General features: G+C 41.6%; 1 long non-coding RNA gene across 2 annotated transcripts in view; it reads right to left on the bottom strand.

Annotated features, from left to right (window-relative positions):
- LOC122446283 overlaps positions 1–14,310 on the bottom strand; it is a 32,784-nt gene extending 18,474 nt beyond the window's left edge. For both annotated transcript variants that reach the window (XR_006270838.1, XR_006270837.1), the window contains exons 1-3: positions 14,126–14,310; positions 7,698–7,823; positions 4,885–4,945 (exon numbers count right to left, since the gene is read on the bottom strand). This is a non-coding gene — a long non-coding RNA (uncharacterized LOC122446283). The remainder of the gene's footprint in view (positions 1–4,884; positions 4,946–7,697; positions 7,824–14,125) is intronic.
- Positions 14,311–15,293: the final 983 nt, after the last annotated feature.

The following is a 15,293-nucleotide window of genomic DNA, read 5'->3' on the forward strand; positions in this document are numbered from 1 at the left end:
TCTGTGAGAAACTCCATCTTGAGAAACATCTTTCCTTTGCTGAATCGAATCTGCTACTCTGTCACCTCTATCCAGTGGTGTCAGGAATCAAATAAAAGAAGTCTAGCCTACTTTCATGGGATGGCCAATCACACCTTTGTAGAAAGTCATTATGTCTCCCTAAACCCTCAGTCTCACCCTTCAGCATGAATGTCCCCATCGCAGTCCAGATGGCTGTCCTTGGAACGCATTCACTGCGTTGTCACTATCTTTGAAATCACCTAGAGCAGCGCTGGACAGAAGACAACGGAAATGGTCTGCCCAGCGCCAAATGTGGTTTTGGACCATCTAGTGTGTCCTTGTAGGTTGGGATGAAAGGTAAGGAAAAACCTAGAGAGATATCTAGAATCTAACTATATATATTTGTGTGTGTGTATGCTCAGTCACGTCTGACTCTTTGCAACCCCATGGATTATAGCCTGCCAGGCTTCTCTGTTCATGGAATTTCTGAGGCAAGGATACTGGAGTGGGTTGCCATTTCCTTCTTCAGGGGATCTTCCTAATCCAGGGATCAAACCTGAGTCTCCTGCATTGCAGACAGATTCTTTACCGCTCAGCCACTGGGGAAGTCCCCAGTTATATATATATTATTACTAATTAATTGCAAGAGTTGTGTGATCCTATGGCAATCATAAATACATGAAAAACACTGGAATATTCCATTAAATATAAGAGCTTTTTCAGGTAGAAGAAAAACGCACTTCTCTTAAGAAATAAACAAGGCAAAATTGGGCCAAATGGTCACTTTAGGTAGGAATTGCAGACATCTGTGAGAATAATGAACACTAGGTAATATATAAAACGAGTTCAGGAAAATGGGTTACTTATCCTCCCTTCTCCTTCTTCTACCTTATAAACACTTTGACGTTATGCAGTCATTTCCACTAAAACTAATTGGGTTCAAAGCATTCCATCAAGTTTTCCAAAGAAGAAAATGCAGACCGCTCCCCCAGCTGAAATCTCGGATCATTTTGTAATCTCATGCAGAAGCCTTCACCACAGTACAGGAGAAGGTAGCTCTCCAAACTGTATAACATAGTTAACTTAAGGGTTAAACTCATTCTATCCTTGGAAAGGTTTAGAATTGTGTAACATGTTTTAAGAAAATCAAACCAAGGATATTAATATTTTTACATCAAGGAACGGGCACATATTTAGTATTTGGTATATTTGCAGTAATTAGAAAAAGTTTTTGAGGGGCAACTTTACTACTCTAATTTAAAACATGTAACTTCACTCAACAATTTTAAGTGAAAATCTTACCAAGTTTATATACAGTATTGAAATATTTGAGAGAATTTGGGTCATAACATTTATAAATATAATTTATTATCTTTTAAATATACATATTTAAAAATATAACAGACTGCATTACATTTATAAGCATAGTTTAAATATTGAAGTTCTTTAAGTTAATAATTAGGGCCAAATATTATTCAAAGCCCCTTTAAAAATGATTGTTAAATTTACTAGAATTGAATGATAGATTTTATAAGTTTAATTTAAAAGCTTAAGAGCTAGATTTTTTAAATAGGTATTGTAAAACATTTTACATCAAAATTTAAAACCAAAATTAACCCCAAAATAGTCTTTTCAAAAAATCACTTCAAGGTCAACAACAGCAACAAAAAAAATCCTCTCATTGAACAATGATCTTCCTGATCTCATGATAGCCTTCTAGGCTGGGTTAGGAATTTTAGCAGAGGCTGAAAAATTCTTACTCATACTGAATTTACAATCCAATCAATTGGCCCCTAATTTTCCTCTTCCTGGATTTTTCACTTGGACTAACATTAGTTTAGGGTTACCTACCCTTGAATTTGTGCAGTGGACATACACACAGGACTTCTCACCACTAACAGCTGCCATCTTGTTGGCTGGGGCCCTGTTTCTCAGTAAGATTCACTGTTGGCTGGCTGAGCTCCTGTCCTCTCTCTCACCAACCTAGTCTTCTATACTAACTCTTCTTCCTTTGATGTTCTGGCTGTGGGTGAAATGCTCAGCTCTTTTCACATTTATCCAAGTCAAATCCTCCTGAGGTCATTGTCAATTTCTTAACCTCAACTCTTACTGTTCTTCCCTTCTCTGATTTCCTGTAGCAAGTATGGTCTACCAACCATTTTGCCCATTAATCGCATGATACATGCATTGACTTAACTTTCCCTTCCAAGTTTTAGCTCCTGAAGGGCAAGGGCTTTAACTTACCTGTTCTTCAGCAGCTAGCACAGAACTTAGTAGATGATCAACAGACATTTGTTGAATGAAATAATTTTCTTAGAAGCATCATTGCACTTAATTTTCATTACTACCTGAGTGCAGATACCTCCTCAACCATATAAATATGACTCACTTCTCAAACTCTTGCTAGGCCATCTCTCTCATTGTAGTAGTAAGAGTAGTTAATATTTATTAAATTAACTTATGTGCTAGACACTATTTTAAGTGATTTACTGGCACTAACTCATTTATTTATTTTTTACAGCATCTCTATGAAAGAGGTAGTATTATTATTTCTGTTTAGTCAAGGGACAGATGAGTAACATGTGCAAGGTCACTAGGTGGTCAGTGATAAGACACACTGCAATCTGAATGTCAGTCAGCTGGCTTTAGGATGTGTGGTTTACAAGATGCCTAGATAGACGCTTAAATGAGGATTACGTATATGGAACCTTATCATGAGAAAGGGCTTCTGGTATCCTTTAGTCCCAGTGATCTTTAATCTGGAGCATTTGTATTTCTAGGGCAATGAGAAGACTTTTCATTGGCTATTTGAAGAGAATCTATTTTCACATCCTTAGCTTCTATATCATTATTATTAAATTTTATCTTTTTATTAAATATGATCTTCCTGAGAAGTGACATTTTTCTACTTTACAAAAGACACAGTCCTTGTTTACCTAAAGTCTCCCTTTGATGTCTTGCTCCAAGGTGTAAACCCTCCCACGCACCAGGCCAAAGGGAAACCTTCATCAACCAGGGCACTGTGAAGCCCAGGACAGTCAATCTTTGGGGGAACGTTTTCTATGTAAGCATTTCCGGCTAATTGCCAAAAAAGATAAACATCCACAAAGTTTATCCGTGATCCTAAACTAGTTAACGACAGAGCTGAGAGAAAAGTTAGGTCTCTAGCCATGGATGTAAATTTCAAACTAAGGATTTACAGGGAAAGGATAGGTTTTGACAGAAAGGAGTAGAGTGGACATTTCGGTCAAAAGATTGGTGAAGGGGGAGTTTAGAGGTTGTAATGAGCAAGCCCTATATTAGAGATCTATAGATTTGCTAGTCTAGGTCTGACCTAGGGAAGAAGGAGAAAATGGGTTAGTTTGAAGATGGTGAAGGGATTTGGAACCTATCCTTGAAGAGACATAAAGCTGCAGTTTAAGTTCCCAAACAGAAGAACCCCAAATATTTTAGCTGGAGAACTGGGTGGGATAGAGATCTTAAAGGACGATGTGTAAGAGGCTGTCCCAATAATTTAGGGGTGTCTTGACTTGATAGAGGCTAAAGAACAGGGCAAGAAAGAGCAAGTCTGAATGAGGGTATAGGAAAATTCAACAGGACTTTGGGTTTCCCAGGTGGCACTAGTGGTAAAGAACATGCCTGGCAGTGCAAGAGACGTAAGAGATGTGGGTTCGATCCCTGGGTCAGGAAGATCCTCTGGAGGAGGAAATAGCAACCCATGCCAATATTCTTGCCTGGAAAATCCCATGGACAGAGGAGCCTGGTGGGCTACAGTCCATGGAGTCGCACAGAGTTGGATATGACTGAAGCGACTTAGCATAGCACATCACAACAGGACTTTGGAATGAGTCCTAAAGGAGAAGCAAACATGGCACCTGAGCTCTGAGGCTGGTGATTTAAGAGCACGGTGGGGCTGTGCTGACTTTGATAAGGAACTGGTACAGTGGCAAGAATATGCATCCATTCATTCACTTTTCCATTCAACAAGTATTCGTTGGGCAAACAGAATGTGCTAGTCGCTGTAGTAGGTGGTGAATAAAGCAGATTTTGTTTCCCATCCTCATGGAGTTTGAATCATAAGTTACACAAATAGAAAAGTTGTAGCTGAGCACTATCAGGAAAAAAGATTGTGGGAAGTAACAGAGAATGACAAGAGGCAGAGTTTCTACTTAGAGTGATTGGTGAGGTGACACGTAATATTTAGGTAATATATAACATGAGATTGAAGGATGAACCGAATTCCAGATTTTTTTTTTTGTCCTAAGAGGAACAAAGAAGGGGGTAACATTTGTTGGGCACTGAAGAATACCAGAAGGTTTATATCACATTACTGATTCCCATTTTACAGAAGTGGAAAACTGAGGCTCATGAGGCTAAGGAACCTGACAAAAGTCACACAGGATTCAACCCCATGAGCTTAAAGCATGTGCTCATGTCGATCAATACTTTGTAAATATTCCTAAGGAGAATGAATCATCAAAGAGAATAATCTTCTGCAAAGAACTTGAAATTGACATTGGAAGGATGATAGCAAACATTATAAAGAAAGGGCATGCAGCTATTTTCAGATGAGTTCAGGTGTTTGCATTGAACAAATCCTAAATACTGAAGGGGATTGGGGTTGTAAAGTGGAGCTGCTGTCAGAAACCTCTGAGGAAGTATGGGGAAGACATTAGAGATGAATAAATGAACCCCTTTTAAAAAACTGCAGTGGCAGAAGCAGTGCTTGGAGTAATAGATCTATAGAATTGACATTGCTCTCCCAGCAAAATTCTGGGCAAGTATGCCAGCAGAGAGGTTAAGAACCCAAGCTATACCATCAGATAGACTTTGAAGGAGCAAATCTCAGTTCCTCCACTTTGTAGCTATGAACACACCACTTACCCTCTCAGAGCCTCAGGTTCTTCATCTGCAGACAGGAGATGACAGTGATCCCTTTGTAGAGCTGTGTCGATGAGATAATAAACTCATCTATGTAAAGCATTCCACGGTAGGTGGAAAGCATTCACTAAACTATAATAATTAGAATCACAATTTCTCCAATACATTATTAATCAGATGACTGGTGAGAGCTTGGAAAAGGAAAAGGAAATAGCCAATCTATTGCTCATTCTACACATATTTACAGATCTTTTCCAGGGAGAAAAGAGAAGACACAAAAAGGAATTGTGATTTATATTCTGTCTGAAAGAGAAAGATTTGGCTTATTCATTAACTATCCCAAGTCTCCATTACTGGTTACACTGTGTACAGTTTTTTCTGCTTGATCTGACCAGGAGGCTGTAATTCTGCATTTTTGTGTGTGGTATTGCAATCTATCTGTTGCCATGGAGAGATAAAGTGAAAAGAAGGCAAACCCTGGTTTCAATACAAACAGTGTCAAAGAACAAATATAGAAAAAAAGTAATGAAAACAAATGGAAAAAGCAAAATGGCTTTCTGCTTGAATGTGTATATGACAGCATGAAATCTCTTTTGTCATGAGGTAAAATAGGGAATAGAATCAATACTCCATATTTTAAATATTGGTTAATTTAAATTCATATTTTTAAATACATTAAACTAGCTATGAAGACTTCATAAGCAGAATGGTGAATATATTAATTGTAAATTACTTCTGTACTTTATTTTCCTAGATGGTTAGAGCTAATTTTATAGCCATATTTTACTCTGGGAACTTGACACCTGGGTTGTTTGAATTGCAAAAATGATATAAGGATGTGTGATTCTTTTTTCTTCAGACTTGCAATAGCAATTTAAGAAATTTTTGTTATGGCACTTAATTTCACATTCTCTTGTTCCAGACACACACCGTCATGTAGAAAGGCAGAATCCAAGGGATGGCATTAGAGACAATAAGGCAATTAAGGTCTATTAAGCACCTACTACCTTTTATATATTTTTATTACATTATTTCACTTACTACACACAACACACTCAAAAGACTCATATTAGGTAAAGAAACTAGGTTCGGAGAAGCTGTGTGATTTGTCCATGATCTTACTGCTCGTGGATGTACATCAAGGATTTGTTACTCAAATCTTCAGACTGTAAGCTTGGACTCTGACCACTGCATGATGTTACCTCCTATCAAACAAAGTGGTTTAGAGGCTGGAGTACAAGCTGGGAATGAGACCCAGTTCTCATTCCTAATGTTAAAAGCAATGCGATCTAGAAAATGGTATAGCTGATCTTATTTGCAAAGCAGAAATAGAGATACAGTCGAAGGGAACAAACGTATAATACCAAAGAGGAAAGGGGGTAGGAGAAATTGGGAGATTGGGATGGACACATATATATTATTGATACTATGTATAAAATAGATAATGAGAACCTACTGTACCTACTGTGTGGCCCAGGGAATTCTACTTAATGCACTGTGGTGATGGGAACGGGAAGGAAATCCAAAAGGGAGGGGAGGGCATATATATGTATACATGTTCAGTTCAGTTCAGTTCAGTCGCTCAGTCGTGTCCGACTCTTTGTGACCCCATGAACTGCGGCACGCCAGGCCTCCCTGTCCATCACCAACTCCCGGAGTCTACCCAAACCCATGTCCATTGAGTCGGTGATGCCATCCAACCATCTCATCCTCTGTCGTCCCCTTCTCCTCCTGCCCCCAATCCTTCCTAGCATCAGGGTCTTTTCCAATGAGTCACCTCTTCGCATGAGGTGGCCAAAGTATTGGAGTTTCAGCTTCAACATCAGTCCTTCCAATGAACACCCAGGACTGATCTCCTTTAGGATGGACTGGTTGGATCGCCTTGCAGTCCAAGAGACTCTCAAGAGTCTTCTCCAACACCACAGTTCAAAAGCATCAGTTCTTTGGTGCTCAGCTTTCTTCACCGTCCAACTCTCACATCCATACATGACCATTGGAAAAACCATAGCCTTGACTAGACAGACCTTTATATATATTATATAAATGTATGGCTAATTCATTTTGCTGTGTGGTGGAAACTAACACAACATTGTAAAGCAACTATACTCCAATAAAAATTAACTTCAGATAAATAAATATTCTTTGACAAGAGTAAAAAAAGTGATGGGACAGTGGGGAAACTACTCCTTTGAGGTCATTTTCTTATTTGGAAAAGAAAAATAAAGCAATCAAATACTTGGGATCATCCTACAGTTCCTTTCACAGGCCTGTGACTTATGGTCAGAGGTGGCCTTACTGTGAAACTAACACACCTGGAGCTTCACAGCCCCTCCCTTATATGGCTTCTGTGAGTGCCGGTGGTTATGGGGCAGCACAGGGCGGGGGACACGCTATAGAATATTCTAGGTAGAGAGGAAAAGCCAGGTTGCCTGGAAGCATGTTTTCATAAGCATCTCTGGGAAATTGAAGAGGTTTCAGAGGACAGCCCTGGATTTTTCTGATTCCAGAAACTTGAAGCCTAAATAAAGATTTGCTTTCCTGCCTAATTTGTGTTCACATTTTTCACCTCTTTTCCTAAGGAAGGTTCACAAATTGTATAAGTGTCAGGATATGCCTCCGTGTGATTCTGTGTAGGAAGGGACAGAAGCAGGGAAACTAAGGCAGATGCTTCAGAAGTCTCCCCAAGCCTCCAGGTGCCAACGAGGCTCACTTTGTACACTTACAGTCCCGCCTGGAGGTGGCAGGCACCACGCACCCCCCCTCCCCCAGCAGACACAGGACAACATGGGACAGCTGCTGTCCCAACTTAGAAGTACCTGGGATGTCACCCATGCCCACGGAGCCTGAGTGCAGATCCTCTGTGAATGGATGTCCTTGATAAAAAACGCCTTGTGGAAATCCCCTGGAGACAGCGGCAAAGGGGATCTCTTGGGAAGGAGGTCCTGGAAAGGAAAGAGTGTCGTGATAAGCAGAGTTTCCGCAGCCTTTTGGATCTAATCTCCGAAGAAGCAGCTGATAACCAAGACCCTTTTCCACACACTTTGCCACCTGCAAAGTGGCTGTCTTTACCATTGCTATCTCTTCTGGGTCTCATGTCACATTAAGGGGACGTCACAAGCAAGGATGGGCAACATATTTTCAGACTGGGTCCACATAAGAATCAAAGCCATAATCTGGAAAATTCAGGGTAGAAAACTTCCTTTTGCATCACCCTTGCTGATAGCTTAGTATTTTTCTCTTTGAAGTGTTCTGATAATTGCTCCCAATTTCCACTTCACTATAAAAGGCAAGAAATGCCCTAAGAGTTCCTTTCCCAAGCAGTTCAGCTGGGGACTTGTTGCAGAAATACCTGTGGGCTGAGGCCTTTTCAGAGCATGTTGCCTTGTTTCTTGGAAACCTATCTTGATCTTAAAGCAGACAGGAGCCTGCAAAATCTAGATGCAAGGTCCGAGTCTGTCCCCTATCTCCTTCCTACCCTCCTGACCACTGCCTCTGTCTCTACCCTGACATCCACTTTCGATGGTCTTAAATCTCTGGGGGCTCAACTTCTTCTACAGCCGAGGCCTCAAGGCTCAGAAAGGGCTGGAAGGAGGGTACCAGAGTCATGGTAAACACCAGAACTGCCCAGCAGAATTTCCTGCTATGTCAGAAATGTTCCATGGCTATGCTGTCCAGTGTAATGGCCACTATTCCTATCTGACATTTGGGTATTTGAAATGCAGATAATGTGGCTGAGCAACTGAATTTTAAAATTTTATTTAATTTTAATTAATTTAAATTGAAATAGGCTTAAGTGGCTGGGCCACCCAGGTGGCGCTAGTGGTAAAGAATCAGCCTGCCAGTTCAGGAGACACAGGAGACTCCGGTTTGATCCCTGGGTTGGGAAGATCCCTGGAGGAGGGCATGGCAACCTACTCCAGTCTTCTTGCCTGGAAAATTCCATGGATAGAAGAGCCTGGCGGCCTGCAGTCCATAGGGTTGCAAAGAGTCGGACACAACTGAAGCGACTTAGCATACATGCATGCAAGCTTCTGTGGTTAGTAGTGATCACATTGGATAACACAACCCGAGACCCTCAGACTGCCTATGCCCCAAGCCTGTGGATTCATTTGGTTCCTAGTTTTCAGAATCAAATGTGATGAGGTAGGTATGTTAACATACTGTGAATGACAAGAAATTGGTGATACCAGACTTTCCAAGAACATCTGAAATGGGTTGCTTTGCCCTATTGTTCTGTGATGGATATTACAGTGACAGGAAATTTCAAAGTGAGAAGCAAACTCATATTTATTGAGTGCCAAGCATCTTAAGTACATTACGTGTGTGTGACAAAAAGATCCTGCCACCTCCTGCCTCCCTAGGCCCTGAAAATACCTGGTAGGCTCATCTGAGTAAAGATAAGGGATACTAGGGAATCATCTGGTGGTCCAGTGTTTAGGACTCCACGCTTCCACTGTAAAGGCCCAGGTTTGATCCATGGTCAGAGAACTAAGATCCTAAAATCTGCATGGCATGACCAGAAAGAAACCACCAGTCCACCTGCCCTCCCCACCCCCCCCAAAATAAGACAAAGGGGATGCTAGGTTAAAGAAACAAGAGAAGCAGAGGAAGGAGCACATAACATTGCCTATGAAAGAGCAGACAGGGAATGGATCAAAGGTGACTGAGAGGCAAATAGAGGCATTAGCCAGGCAGACACGAGTGTTAAGGAGAAGAAGAGATGAGAGGCTGGGGAAGCTGCTACCCAGTGTGGGGCCTTAGGGACTGACTGACTTGGATCAAAGGTTTTAAGGCTGTTTGGCTCCGTGTCACAGGCTGCAGTAATAGCTACTATGGCTTTTTATGCTATATACCTTTTAGCCTATTCCCAGGTGCTGTTCTTTATATTTCAGTATCAGTTCAGTTGCTCAGTCGTGTCCAACTCTTTGCAACCCAATGGACTGCAGCATGCCAGGCCTCCCTGTTTAAATACATTTAATTCTAGACTCTAGGCCTTGGCTGGAGAAGAGGCTGAGCCCCTAGAGGTTCAAGACTATTGGTAGTGGATGTCAGAGCACAGATAGAGGTGGTGGTCAGGACGATAGGAGGAGAAAGGGGACAGACTCGGCCTGCATCTAAATGCTGCGAGCTTTGACTAGCAAACTGCCAGTCAAAATAGGTTTCCAATAAACAAGACAGCAGGCCTGGAAAAGATTTCTTCTGCTAAGAACTCCGAAAACTTCTTGGAGTTTCTAGTCCTGTGAGGAAAATACTATTATCACCTTCATTTCACAGATGAAGAGACTTAGGCAGAGAAATAACCTGACAACTTTCCCAAGGACACACAACCAAGAAGTGAGGGAGTCACCATTTGAACTGAAGCAGTCTGGCCCTCAAGTCCATGGCTTAGTCATGCATGTCCTGCTATGTGGAAGTCCTGCTGTCATCTATAAACAGACCTCTATACGGATAGACATTGCTTTTCAAGATATTTTGAAACTGATTTTTTTTTTTTTTTTTGAGTCTGAGGTTCTGCTCCGCCTAGGCAGGGTGGGAAGAAGAAAGATTTTTTTCAGTTTTATTGAAGCCAATATATGACTCCCAAGAGCTCTGAGAGGTACCTGTGATGATCCCTATTTTATAGATTCTGAGGGAGTGAATGACTTAGCCAAAGTCACATCACGAGGATTTGAAGAAAAGTCTGTTGACTTTTCATGTTCTTTCAGTTATGCGGATGTGGTTTGCCTCCACACCTATATCTACAAACCTCTCTTAGCTTTTGAAAAAAGTCATTGAACTTTTTGGGTTTTTTTCACCTAAATGTTGCATGGGTGAGAAGACATTGAGAAGGTTTGACAGGAAGGAAAAAGGCCACAAGTTCTGTCATTCTGTCTCCTGGAGCTGGCGGGCTCTTACAGGGCGACTCCACGTTAATTATGATGGATGAGTCCCAAAGGGGGCCACGACAAAATGAAGATAGTTTGCAGAAAATGAGATTTGTGAGCAGAGGCCAGAGGAATTGGATTCGTGTAATTGAAGCAGGTTTCACAACTCTTCCTCTGTGAAGATGACTTGGAAAGCTTTAAAAATGAAGATGCCCAGCGTCTAAGCCAAGGGTCCCCATCAGTAAGTCTGGGAAGTGGCCCCTGGGCCCTGACTAGGTACAGATGTACCTGTAACAAGTGTGAGTTACCCTCCATGGCAGCTCCAAGGCACACACCAAAGCAGCTGTGGTTTCCTAGGCACTGCGGGCTCAAGACCTGGGTCCAAACTCTGATTCTGGCCCTTAGGATTGTGTGACTTGGACCATGTCAATTGATTTTCTCAAATTTTAGTTTTATCATCTAGAAAATGGGGGTACTTTGTGACCTTTCTACTACCTGTTTCATGGAATAAGCTTTGAAGATTATTTAAAATAATAATTGCCAAATTAACCGGGCATACAGCAGGTGCTTGCTGGCTTTCAATAAATATGACTGAAGGATAAACTAAGAAGAAGAATGGAAATAAAAATGTCTGTCAGACATAGGAATGCACCACCAGGAGAAGTAATAAATTTTACTCTGGAGATTTTAAATACTTTATGATTTTCCTGGCACTGAGTACTGCCTTATCCTTTAAAGTTTCTTTATAATTAAATAAATTGGCCAAGCCATTATATTTTGACTAAGAAAAAAAAATCAATTATAAGACATATCTTTAATTTTTAAAGGAATTTTCATTAACAGTACCCTTTTATCAATGAGTAATTATATTTCTTAATTGCACAAATGTCTATCATACATGATTCCTTTCAGACGCTACAAAGCATTGGTCATTTCCTGAAAAGTCTGTTATCTGTTAAATGACTGCCATGGAAGTTCTTTTAAAGGTTGAGTAAAAAAACCAGACCTGCATTAAAATGCTTTAGAAGTATCAACAGAAGAGCTAATTAATTCTCTTCAAAGACATTAAAACAGTTTAGAGTTATAACCGTAACATTGAAGGAAACGAATGGCTGTTGTTCTAACAAATAATTACTCCTCATACAAGCAGAGAGTAAAGTTATAGAGTGCTAATCCTTCCAACTTTATAGCAGAAATACCAAAATCTGCAAGTGGGCACATGCATTCTTGGGTTTCATCCCCTGAAGTAAAAATGTGTCCTAATATGGAGTTTGTCCCGCTTGTTCAGAATGTGGTCAGCCAATGTCCAGGGGTGACCACTGGGAAATTCGCCTGTTTTATCCTGAGTTTTCACAAGAAACAGAAAGGACCTTTTTCCCAAGGAGAAGTTGAACTTCGTGGAGCCTGAGTGAGCTCACCCAGGATTCCCTGGAGCCTGTCTTAGGGCTGGTACAGTTGCCAGTCGGTCCAGTCAGTCAAGTCCCAGTTGATTTAAACATCTGCCTCCTTTTCTCCATACCAAGAGGGCAAAGCTGCTTCTGCCTTTTCATAAGCCTGCTCAGCTGCCTCAGTTTGCCTGCTGTGCCTAAGAGAGTTTCCCCGGTAACTCAGATGGTAAAGAATCTGCCTGAAATGCAGGGGACCAGGATTCGATCCCTGGGTTGGGAAGAACACCTGGAGAAGGGAATGGCAACCCTCTACAGTATCGCTTGGAAAATCCACGGACAGAGGAGCCTGGTGGGCTATAGTCCATGGGATCACAAAGAGTCAGACATGACTGAGTGTCTTAACACTTTCACTTTCACATCCCAGATGGAAGGACAGGTCTTTTAGTTCAAAGAACAGAGGATTCCTGAGCCAGTTGGAGCATATCGAAAATACAGTGACACCATGCTCACAACTCAACTCATTGGTTCTTTTTTTTAAAGGAAAATTTTGTTATATTTCATTCTTATTTTTTTGTAATAATAAATGTACTTACTTTAATATATAAATTCTCCAGTAAAATATATTAGAAAACTTAAGTAGTAAGATGTTTATCGCTAGGCTTGTGGATCCAGTGCCATATACGTGACACTTTAGGTTTTTTTGGTATGTCTGTATGTCAAAGTTGCTCAGTTATGTCCAACTCTTTGAGACCCCCATGGACTATACAGTCCATGGAATTCTCTAGGCCAGAATACTGGAGTGGGTAGCCTTCCCCTTCTCCAGGGGCTCTTCCCAACCCAGGGATTGAGCCCAGGTCTCCCACATTGCAGGCAGATTCTTTACTAGCTGAGCCACAAGGGAAGCCCAAGAATACTCAAGTGGGTAGCCTATCCCTTTTCCAGAGTATCTTCCTGACCCAGGAATCAAACCGGGATCTCCTGTGTTGCAGGATTCTTTACCAACTGAACTGTCAGGGAAAAATTAATTTTTATTAGAGCATAGTTGCTTTACAATTTGTGTTAGTTCCAACTGTACTTATTGACACGTGGTTCTAGCAAAGTACTTACCATCACTGTGAATGGATTACGTATTAAAGAGCTTTAAACTAAAAAAAAAAAAAAAAAAGACAGAGAAGGCTCATCATTAGAGACTGAATTTGACCTTCTGGGTGGGCCTTCATCAGAGACATTCACACCAAGTACTGGTAATGGGCCCCAGGGTAACAGTAGGTGCTTTCATTTACGGTCTATATAATATGATCCATACTGCTACCCATGCCTCCTGACCATGCCAAACCAAGGTCATTGACATCACTAATTTGGAAACAGCTTGATTTTTGACGTCAGAGAGACAGGAGTAGATCTGCTGATTTCCAGCTGTGTGACCTTGGGAGGGTTAATGGACCTCTTTAAGCTCATATTTTTTTCTACCTACACAATGAAGATTATAAATTAATTTAATGGAAGGATTAAATGAGATGATGCACACAGCCCACAGAGGATAATAGGCCAACCTTAGGTCAGAAACATAATTTTTAAAAATTAATTCTTTTTGTTTTTGTCCCACAGATAGTCACTTGTTTGGTAAATGACACATTAAATTACAAAAAGTTAGAGTGTAGTATAGGGAAACCTGTATCTCTGCAAAATGATTGAACTATATCAAAAGCATAATAATCAATGCCTTAGAAAAGCAGCTTATAAAACTGCCTGTACTTCTCATGATTGTTATAAAAGCACATACCAAACGTACATAACCGTATTAAGGGGAAAAGTCTTGGAGAATGTGCAATCAGAGATTATCAATGGTTCCTGTATGTGGTGAGATTTTATCTTTTTGCATAAATAGATTTTCTAATTTTTCTTCAATGAATATGCATTACTTATGAAATTAAAATCTACTCCTAAAACCATTTTGTAGTACTTAAAAGGCATTGTTTATTTAAAATATACCTTTATCCTTGTTCCTTCTTTTCCGTTAGGACTTTGGGGCTCCTGGTGGCCTAGAGGCTGTTCTCCTTGCACAGCAGCGTGGGGATGGCAGGTGCCCAGGCCTGACCCCTAAGATCCTGAGTCTCGAGACAAGAGAGAGAGGACCTAGTGAAGGGCCAAGGAGGAAAGCCTCTTTGTTATCCTGCTGCTGGGGAATGGCACTGCTGGACTGAGAATGCCTTCAGGAAGCAAAACAAAGGACTTGTTCCTGAATAGCATCAGGCAGGAAGAGGCGAGGCCAACCCTAGGAATGGTCTCACAGGCAGGAAATCTGTGTAGAAGAGATGTTTACAAAGTGTGCAGGGGCAGCCAGGCAGGTCTGTTACTCCTAGTTTTCACCCAGTATCTCTATCTTTTATTGCCTACACTCAGGGCAGCCCACCCACACCACTTCAAGTGCGCTTGCTTCTCCCCGTTCCACCCCACTGAAACTCCAAGGCCCTCCCAGAGCCACACAGAATGAGCCTATTAAATCAGACCCCGCTAACTCACATCTTATCTGATGGAATCCTTCCAGCAACCTAGGAGGGTTGGTCTCATTGTAAGTGCGTGCTCAGTTGCTTCAGCTGTCTGACTCTGCGACCCTATGGACTGCAGCCCACCAGGCTCCTCTGTCCTGCCCCCACCCTTTCCTACATGACACTCTGGCCTTGAGAATTAGCAAATAAAACTGCACCTCTCCCACCACAAGGCCACCCTGCAAGATCCAGGGTCAATTATCATCTCCCCCAACCCTCCCTCCATCCCTTACCTACTCCGCATGCCCACCCCCAGCCCCAGTGATTTTTGAACAAGGAAGGGTAATTCAGGAGCAGACTCGTTCCATTTCTTGGTACATTTAACAGTGAGGCAGGTCTAGACTGGGTGCGTGGGTGGGTAGTGTTAATCAGTTAAGGAAGGCAGAGAAGAAAAGGGTACTTGAAATAATCTCCTTTTTGATCAGAGCCTCTCAGCCAAAGTTCTCCCTACAGTTCCCCTGGTATTTCTGTCTGTGTCTTCTTCCCAGAAGTTTGCAGCTCCCCAGGGGCCATCTCCCTGGAGGTCTCTCCAGCAGTGGTTCTGCTCTGCAGTGATGCTGGGCCACTGGGATGCAGGCGGGCTCATCCTAGAAGGCGGGAGTGGATGCTGC

This window comes from Cervus canadensis, chromosome 8 (genome assembly GCF_019320065.1).
Source record: "Cervus canadensis isolate Bull #8, Minnesota chromosome 8, ASM1932006v1, whole genome shotgun sequence".
In the NCBI taxonomy this organism is placed as follows: Eukaryota; Metazoa; Chordata; class Mammalia; order Artiodactyla; family Cervidae; genus Cervus; species Cervus canadensis.